The sequence below is a fragment of the Salvelinus sp. IW2-2015 genome, unplaced genomic scaffold (genome assembly GCF_002910315.2).
Source record: "Salvelinus sp. IW2-2015 unplaced genomic scaffold, ASM291031v2 Un_scaffold16629, whole genome shotgun sequence".
NCBI classification, from domain to species: Eukaryota; Metazoa; Chordata; class Actinopteri; order Salmoniformes; family Salmonidae; genus Salvelinus; species Salvelinus sp. IW2-2015.
In genome coordinates this window covers 178,098-188,097 of record NW_019957680.1, presented here as the reverse complement: position 1 = coordinate 188,097, position 10,000 = coordinate 178,098, and positions in this window count along the sequence as shown.

Genomic DNA, 10,000 nt, shown 5'->3' with positions numbered 1-10,000 from the left:
GTTGACGTCTCTTGCTGTTGCTGTTCAACGCGCTCTGTAGTGGGTTTGAGTAAGACTTTTCTTTACATGAAATTAATTTTTGTGTGGGAATGTTCGATATGTCATCATGTGTTTTTCATGTTCAAGCGTTAACTGAAATGTTGAGTTATTTTTGTTTTCAAATGGACTGACATCCGTTGAAGTTATATTGTTCCATTTAGTTGTTTTCTGCCTCAATGCGCACATTGCGCAGTTTCTCTAGAAAGATAAATTGGTCAAGCGTGTGAATGTAGCTAGCGGTGATTGTGATATGACCTGTTTGGAAACTACAGTAAATTTCGCGCTGAACCGTGGTAATTAAACGTACAATGACCATAATCGATTAGCGCAGCCTACTTGTCAGGTCTGCTTCTTTTAGGCAATGCTACCTTAAGGTTAGTGTGAGGCAAAACAGAAGAATGCGCGATAGGGAATAGATAGGCACTTGCTTAGTGAGTGTCTTCAACAATACTATTTGTGATTGATAGTTGGTATTAAGCGGTCATAAAAATATCCTTATTTATTTTGAATAACATCTAAAATGGGTTTTGTACAGAGCTATGGCAGACAGTCAATTAGAAGATGAGATGACTTGGAATGGAATAATAACGTAATATACACACTGAAGATATTTTATTAAATGAATGTGAATAAATGGTGGCCAGTAATGTGCAGTCACTGACAAATTGTAACTACCATCATTGACCTTTAATTGTTTTTTATTCTGGTGTTTTACAAGCATTTAATTGCAAATAAATAATTCGAAAATCAAACTGGTAATTACTTTTTTAGTAATTGAAACGGTGCCTTTGCTTACAGCACACTATTTCCCATAATTCACAATTATATAATAGCTATTTTGGTTAGCAGTGTGTTCAGTTTGGTCCAATTCTCTCCTGTCATAAAACAGTGTTATTGGTGTGTCTATATTTGGTTGTAGTTTATCCTGAGGAGAGGTTTTGTCTTTCCAGTTAACCCTTGAAACATACAGTAGTGTGAGAAAGCAAACATGGAAAGTCTTAAGGGGACACCTCTTATCCAACAGTCCATATCCTAAGGATGGTCAGATCACTTCGTACCAGATTTTCACACTACTGAGAAACAAACTAAGGCTGGGTCGGACCAAGCATATCCGGCTGGCCTGGTTACGCATCCGCCATAGTAGCTAACCATTCTGGAAAGAACAATGTTAAAGAACATTTAGGAATTGAAGACAGCCCAATATGGCTCAGGTTGGTAGGCGATAGTGTGAATGGGTATATTTTAGCACAGTCTTGAGTGGGGTTCGGACCATAGGAAGATCTGCAGTCATCCCTGGCTGCCAACAGGAAGAGAGCTGTCGTAAGAGAGAGTCATGTAGCTCGGGGGGCTCTAGACCTGGGGGCGGCTTGGGGGAGAAGGGACCTCCTCAAGGTCCTTACGCTCAAACAGCACTCCAGGCTTTGTCTCCTGGCCAAGGCCTATCTCTGGGGCACTGGGCGTACCTGGGTTTACCGTCGGCTCAGCCCTGTCGGGACGGCAAGACGGTAGAGTCTATGTTTACGAGATCCAGATCTGTACGCACAGGCCTTCTATAAGGTAGAGAGAGGGAAGGAGAGAGAGACTCATAGTAAAATGTTTTTGAAAAATCCTATTATAATTAACAATATTTACAAAAATGCAATTGGTTAGTCGGCTGATAAAAACTTTTCAACGCACCCCGTCTAGAATGCGCGCGTATCCAATGAGGGGGCCGTCTCCCACCATCTTCTCAGCAACGCCAGGTACATCTCAGTGGGCCTTCAGGGGTTTTCCAGGTTGGGGGGACAGGTCTTGGAGCGGGGGGACAGCATGTGAGCTTCATAGGCTTCTGTGTCCTGCAAGGTATACAAATATACATTTTATTCAGGATTATATCTCAATGAAAGTCCATACATAAAGTAGCAGTTGTTTAATGCAATAAAAAGTAATTTCCAAGGAGAAATTTGTTTTTTAAACACAATTTTATTTTTTGATGTAAAAATGTTTTGAAGAAACTTAGCCAACCAGCGATTAAGTCTTCCTTCATCCTGCGTTTGTGCAGTAAATGGGGCTCTGAAAAAAAAAACATTAACAAATGCTGCAAAATCCCCAAAATAATGTCCTTTTTAGAAACAGAAATCTCTCAGTATAGTGATGCAGATCTTTAGATGTTTTACACATAAATTGTGGTTCATTCCGGTCTTTAATCCGCAACATTATATTCATTTGTGTGACTTGCCATTTCCCCTATCCAGCTGTTCCATCTAAAAATGACTCCACTATTATTGTAAAACCTGCCGAAACAAGGAGGTGCAATAGTGATGCAGACATGACAAATGAAAATCTAAGAAACTCGTGATTAATGAATTTTTACAAGACTCCCCAGGGATCCTACTAAATCAATTAAGTCTCTGATCCCATGATAAACTTAGTCAGTTTTGAATGAAGGGGAAATGGCAAGAACAGATAATTGAGTACATGCAAGTTGACTGCAAACCACACCTGTCATAATCACATGCCTCCCCCAAAATATCACAAGAGCATAGACGCCACTATACCAGAGCCTGGCCCATTGTGAGTAGTAACAGATCTCTTGACAGATAACATTTCTATACTTTGTAGACCATTTCATGAAACCTGGGTGACCTCTCTCCCCACCTACACCAGAGACTTTATTTATACATCTCCTAAAGCTGTGGACCACATACCAGAAAATTCAATTCTGTGTACTTTTGACGTTACCAGTTCTATATACTAACATCCCCCACCAGGGCAGCGCCTATTGAAGGTCCCTCAAGTTCTCTTCCCTAATGCTCTGAATCCCAGCACCAACTGTTTGGAGGGTGGACTTTAAGGCTGAACTGGTTACTAACCTCCAAATTTTCTCTTCAGAAAGATACTTTTTCTTAAGACCAAAAGTAACACAGCGATAGGGGAGCACTGTGGCTCCTAATTATGCTAAACATACAGTGCATCCGAAAAAGTAATTCAGACCCCTTGACTTTTTCCAACATTTTGTTTTAACGTTACCAGCTTATTCGAATTAAAATTGTTTTTTCCCCTCATCAAATTTAACAAACAACATTAATGACATAAGCAAAAACAAGTTTTTTGAACAATACAGTTTTTAACAAATACTCAAATTTATGTAGAGTATTCAGTACCCCTTTACATCTGTACTTTGTTGAGCACCTTTGGCAGCGATTAAAGCCCTCGAGCCTCTTGGGGTATGACACTACACAGCTTGGCACACACATGTATTTGGGGAGTTTTCTCCATTCTTCTGGCAGAATCCTCTCAAGCTCTGTTGGTTGGATGGGTACGTCACTGCACAGCTTATTTTCAGGTCTCTCAGGACATTCAGAGAACTTGTCCCGAAGCACTTCCTCGTTTGTCTTGTCTAGTGTGCTTAGGGGTCATTGTCCCTGTTTAGAAGGTGAACCTTCGCCACAGTCTGAGGTCCTGAGAGTTCATGGAGGCAGGTTTTTTCATCAAAGATCTCTTCTGTACTTTGCTCCGTTCATCTTTTCCGCCTCGATCCTGACTATTCTCCCAGTCCCTGCTGCTGAAAAACATCCCCAGACTCATGAATGACTCTGCCTACCACGCTTTCAACCCGTAAGGATGGTGCCACTGGGTTTCCTCCAGCTGTTGAAAAATCTTGGCACTTTCAGGCCAAAAGAGTTCAATCTTGGCTTCATCAGTAACCAGAGACTTGTTTCTTACACTTGGTCTGAGAGTCCTTTAAAGTGCCTTTCTTTACTGAAAGAGATGGGCTTCCGTCTGGCCATTCCTACCAATAAAGGCCTGATTGGTGGAAGTTGCTGCCAGGAGATGGTTGTCCTTCTGGAAGGTTCTCTGAATGCCAAGAGTGTGAAAGCTGTCATACAGGAAAGGGTTGGCTCACCTTTGAAGTATCTAAATATAATTAATATTTTTTGAATTGTTTTAACACTTTTTTTATTACTATCATGATTCCATATGTTGGTTTATTTACACTAGTTGATTGTCTTCAGCTATTATTTTTTACATAATTTTCCCTAACATTGTATTAAAAATAAAGAAACCTTGGAATGAGTAGGTGTCCAACGCTTTTGATAGTAACTGTACATTTTCTATATATTGAAATGTTGATATTGTGAACCGATATAATATACTTTTTTACCTCCTGTTTCAGGAAGTGATGTCATCAGCACTGCCCTAATATAGGACCTTCCACATGGCGGATATGGATGCCTGATGAAGACCTAGAGGGTCGAAACAGAACAATATCAACCTGGAGCATTGAACAGCAGTGTGCAAGTTGTTTTCCTTTTTATTTTTAATTCTTTGTGTAGCTGCTGCTAGAATGGACAGAGAAGGTATTGCTCGAGTCACAACTAAATGGAAATATAACGTTGAGGATAAATTCAGAATAACACAATTTGATGTGTACACATCTAAAAACCTGCATCACTCACTAATGAAGATGCTACTTCAGTTTCTTAAAGGAATCGTATAATATTTCTTGGAGCCTACGTGCGTACAGTTTTTTCAGTATTGACCTCCGTACTGCACATGAGGATGAGGAAAAGTGAATCGTCTGTTTGGAGTAATGTTTCTCAAAACAAGTGAAGTCATTTACAAAAACAAAAGTTTCTGGGCCCTTTTTTAAAACATTCCATATCTACATCAAAAATAGAGATTTGGTTGTATAAAAGCTCCAGTTTTTCTTCATTATACCAAATCAATTTGGATTGCGGTATTTGTCATTTTAACGGGTATATGTTGATTTAGAGAATTATTGATGATGCTTACAGTATTTGATATATGAACTTATGTATAACAGTATTAACCTCATATTGTACCTTCATGTTAATGACCCAGCTGATTTGCCTGGGCATGCTTTCCCTCCAGTAACAGACCCGTACATTTAACCCGGGGCAGTCAACTACTTATCTCTGTGAGATGTATCAACTGCTCCTGGATGAAGGGCTCTCTGTCCAGGGATCCTAGCCCTCCTCCCTGCCGGCCAGAGAACCAAAGAGGAGCCAATGCTCAGCTCCAGCCCCTCACCTTTGACAGGTTTCTCCCAGGCGTACCACTACAGTAGTTAGGTCAGAGGGAAGGTGCCATGCCACTGTCCAGGGTGTAGGTGGAAGCACCAAGAAGCTAGAGAAGAGAGACAGGGAAATCAGTGTAGTCCCTTCATGTCTCACAGATGATTTCAATTCAAAAACCTCTCTAATTTGATTATTGATTAGATTTGGTAAGGAATTACACAATCTGAGATTATCAATGCCCATGAAAAATTATTAATCTGATCAGGTTTCTTACCTGCCGAAGTGATGAGAGTGAACTGGGTCAGCTTAAATTCTCATCTGAGGGGACGTTGCTTGATCAATGTTACTGAACCCCTGATGTAAGTAAAAAAAAAACATTTCTCAGAAAACGCACATTTACACATACACAGAATAAAAGTGGAAATACTCACCTTTCTCCCATTCACACACAGAATAAAGAAAATATTAAATCGCAATTAAATTCACTGTAAGGTTTACCTTCTTGCAATGTCCCTCCCCGCGTGGGGAGTGTGTCTGCTGAACCGGTCTTGAGGTCCTTACAGTCAAAGGAGAGGCGTCTCTGGCCACTGATCCACCGAAGTCCTTCCCATCCACCCTGTAAAAGTCACACAGGAAAACAGAGGTAAGATGTTGTCAAAAGAGGAAAGGCAACCAAACATTTTACTTTATCTTTGCACAAAATTCACATTTTAGATTAAGCTTGATAAAGACATACTCCCATTTATACAAGCGATTAAAAAAAAATGGGCAAACTTCATGGAGTTAGTGCTGATGATGCGCCTCTGATGTCATCGGCCTCCCATTGCTTGGGGTCGCTCGCAGCACTAATAAGAGGAAGCAATAGAGAACAAAAGAGGGAACACCCCCCTTCAGATAGTGCTTTGAGGCGATAGTTACATTAAAAAGATAATTCAAACTTAAAGTTGTTTTACTTCAACAAAAGCAATACAAAACAATCCTAACTGACTAAACGATAGAATCCCAATATGTTATATCTATTAACTCACTCACTGTTTAGAGTAGCTCGCATGAAGTTGGTCTTGAGCGCGCTCCTCCTTGTACATCACAGCCATTGGCCTAGCTGTGATTGGTCACTACACTACCATCACAAGGAGTGGCCCCTTCCAAATCGGAGCTTCCAATACCGAGAACTATACTCCCACTTTGGATATAGTAACTTCCACTCCGGGCTAATTACTTACTATACTACTACTGTCATACGCTACACTGACGTTTACACCACCTTACTCTTATTAGCCCTCTCCTCCTGGCTTTATCTCCAGACCGCTCACTTTATATCTTACTCACATGACCCTCTTAATAACCGCCTTCTCCATCAGCATCGAGAAAATACTACTGTTTAGGCCATACTCTCTACTCATCCCCGACTAATTTTACACTTACTACTTGGCTATACTACACGGCATTACGTACTACTGCTAATACTACTACTACTATACTACTACGGGTATACTACTACTGCTATTAGGTATACGTGCAGCCTCTCTTTTAGACTTAGACCCCGCCATTTTGGAAGGGATATTCAGCCTCCACTCTCCACCTTTCTTCTCGTCTTTGACCTAGGTGGTATGTCTGGTTTGCGGCTTGAGGAGCTGGAGGTTTGCTCTTCTTCAGGCCAAAACAGCTGGCGATCATTAGAGGCCTTCAGTTTGGACCTCAAGTAACCTGTTCAAAGTCTTTATTTATCAAACTAGTCTTGAGAGCTGGATCGAGCACATAAACTACGTGAAATACTTTATACTTGATATTAACACATAATACAAGTTTCCACAGCACTCGGCTACTTAAGAAAAAAATGTGAACATGATACTAATAATATGCATACCAATTTATTTAAATATATATATACAACAGACTAAATACAAACATTTAAACCTGTCCTACTGTCCTGCTATCTCACATAGCGCAAAATTAGTCTACTTACTTCTCCATACTCGATACCCTTCCATACAACCTTAACTTCAATCCATACATGCTAAAACTTAACGACCTTGTGGCATTCACCATACTGTAGCTTTACTTAGAGGGCTGGAGACAATACTGGGCATACACTCATAGTCACTAGGTGTCTACATCTTAACTCTCTCCCTGCTGCTGTGGTTCGAACATTGACGCTACAGTTATTTGAGTGAGCACGAGCGCGGAATAGGAAGAGCGTGTCACCCCTTTAAAACCTAGTACTAGGGACTTTGATCCTTTCTCTTGTTTGCAGTTGAGTTTGCTCACCTGAATTATAACCTCACTTGACTATCGGAGGAAGTACTCCATGGGTGAGAGGAAACTACGCTTGAGTTCTAGGGGCCCTTACTCAGGACGTGGAGCTTATTACCCAGTTGTCCAAGCCTGAAGTTGGAGCCACGTTGCCGCCTTGGCATATGGTTTAGCACGACTGGGAACCTTAGGAGGGAATCTCACTACACTGCTTCTATTACTACAACCTTATTCTACTTTACTACTATACTAGTGGACCTATAGTACTCGACTCAATGCTGGTGCTGTAAGGGATGCTGGTGCAGGTTGTTTACCATGGTAAGACAGGTTCACTAGACTGACATTAGCCCTATAGGTGAGCCACATGACTTATATCATCGTATATGCTTTACTCTTATATACTACTGCTAAAGCGTAACTACAAACTATGGGCGATTAGTGTCAGTGTTTGGTGCGCGACGGGAAGGACTCGCAGTTTACCTTCTAAGAGGGGCTATCACAGATCTCACATTAGCCAAAACACCAACAGTTCTCACAACTACGGTATGGAAAAAATCGAGATTGTCGTTAGAATTCATGTCTCGGAAGACGGTTCTGCCAGGAAGTTTGTTAGCGCGCGCAGATTGACAGAATGGCCGCATTAAAAGGAACAGATTCTTGAGGCCAGTTGGGAAATGAGAAATCGTAGAGCACTTCCATTGATTATTCAAGCTCTTACCCAGCGCACCACTCCCACGCACACCACTCCACACACAAGAGAATAAATAACTTTCCTTTTATTTATTATCGCTCTATTTAAACTAGAGGCCAAGTCAGGTTTCACACAAAGCAAAGTTCCACTTGAGTATATTAATCTAAATGACGAGCGTACTCTGCTACAGTGGTCACACCTGCCTAGGGTATCACATGGAGAACAGAAACGACAGGCAATTGGCCACACACGCCTCTTTGTTCACCTCGGGCTCGAGTGTTTCACTATTATATCCACACTCGTTTTCGGCATTTCTACTGGGCCCACACGCTCTAACCACGAGGCTACCTGCCTCTAACCATCGAGGCTACCTGCCTTCTAACCACGAGGCTACCTGCCTCTAACCACGAGGCTACCTGCTCTAACAACGAAGGCTACAAAGCCTGCCTCTAACCACGAGGCTACCTGCCGCATACGTATCATTTTTATATCGCGAACCGAAAGACGCTTTACAGTATCAAGGAAGCCAAAATGGAAACAAAAAACATGCCATAAATAAACTCAGAAAGATGCGTCGGCAGCCAGCATTGACATAAAATATCACTCTCTCTCTATCTCCCCCTTCCACCTCCCCTCCTCCTCCCTCCAGCAGCCACACCCCCCTCCCGGGAGGTCCAACGCGCTTCCGAATGTGTGACTTGACTCGGGGACGGTCGGACGTGGTGGGTTGGAGGATCCAGCAGCACCACGGGCCATGGTGGGTAGCCATCGGCGGCCGCCGCCCTCTGCATCCTCATCCTGCTCTACGCCATGTACAAGAGTACCGCAACCGACGAGGCTCGAGTACCACGTGGACGAGAGCCGCAACTACATCAGTAACTCTGCCACCCACCTAACGCAGACCAAGGACAAGCCGCTGGGCATCGCCCAAGAGTCTCCAAGAACAAGAACAACAAAGACAAGGAATACTACATGTGAGGAGAGGAAGGGAACTAACTAATATATAGCAGAGAGGGCTGCTGAGGGGGAGGACGAGGCTCATTTATGAGACGGGAACAGTGGCTAGATACTAAGGTGACTATGGGACTGGTATGAATAACATCAAAGACGTGGTTTCCATGTGGTTGGATACCTACAGTTCGGTATCTCCACTCACTTGACTCGCCCCATCTCCATTGACTCCATCCATGACACATTTTTGAGGCCGTCCTCTCCCTCAGGGCCTCCACTGGACATAATAGACATATACACGTATACACACATACACAGAGGACATGCCTCGGATACACACCTTACACAAACACACACAACACACAGAAAATTACACACACACAGCACACAGAGTGAGACGGAGAGACTGTCATGAGGGCAGAGGCCCATGCTGTACAGTAATAGCCACTCACCACAGCCTCTCTGTGTTCTAACGTTGGAGAGTATATAGGCAAGCGAGATGCTAAGCGGAGAGTCCAAAGGTAAGAGTATAAGACCCAATGCCACAGTATTCTGTGAGCGTCTTATGGCCGTGGCCGTCTCTCACTGCTAGATGAAGCTTGTGGAGTATATATCGTGGTGGGCAGGGGTCGAAAGTATATGGTAAGCGAGTGGATACCAACCCACTATGAGGTGCAGAGCGCTGAGAGGCATAGGGTTCGAGCACCGAGAGATAGGGAGGCCCCACGAGAGCGAAGGGGGGCAGTCAGAGAGAGGGAGGGGGGGCAGCAGAGTGCCTAGGTGAGAGTTGATACGTGGGCAGGAGAGGAGAAGTACGAGGTCAGGAGAGAGGAGGGGGAGCAGTCGGACAGAGAGCGAGGGGCACGGCGAGGCACCGTACACGTCGAGGGGAGGAGTCAGGACGTAGTGAGATGAGATAAGGTCGAGCGGTCAGAAGTTGATGTGGGTACGCAACGGTCCGAGATCGATGAGGTAGGGAGGCAGTATATATGTGAGAGGGAGGGATCCTAGAGGAGGGTAAGTGTTCGCAGAAGATGTATGTGAA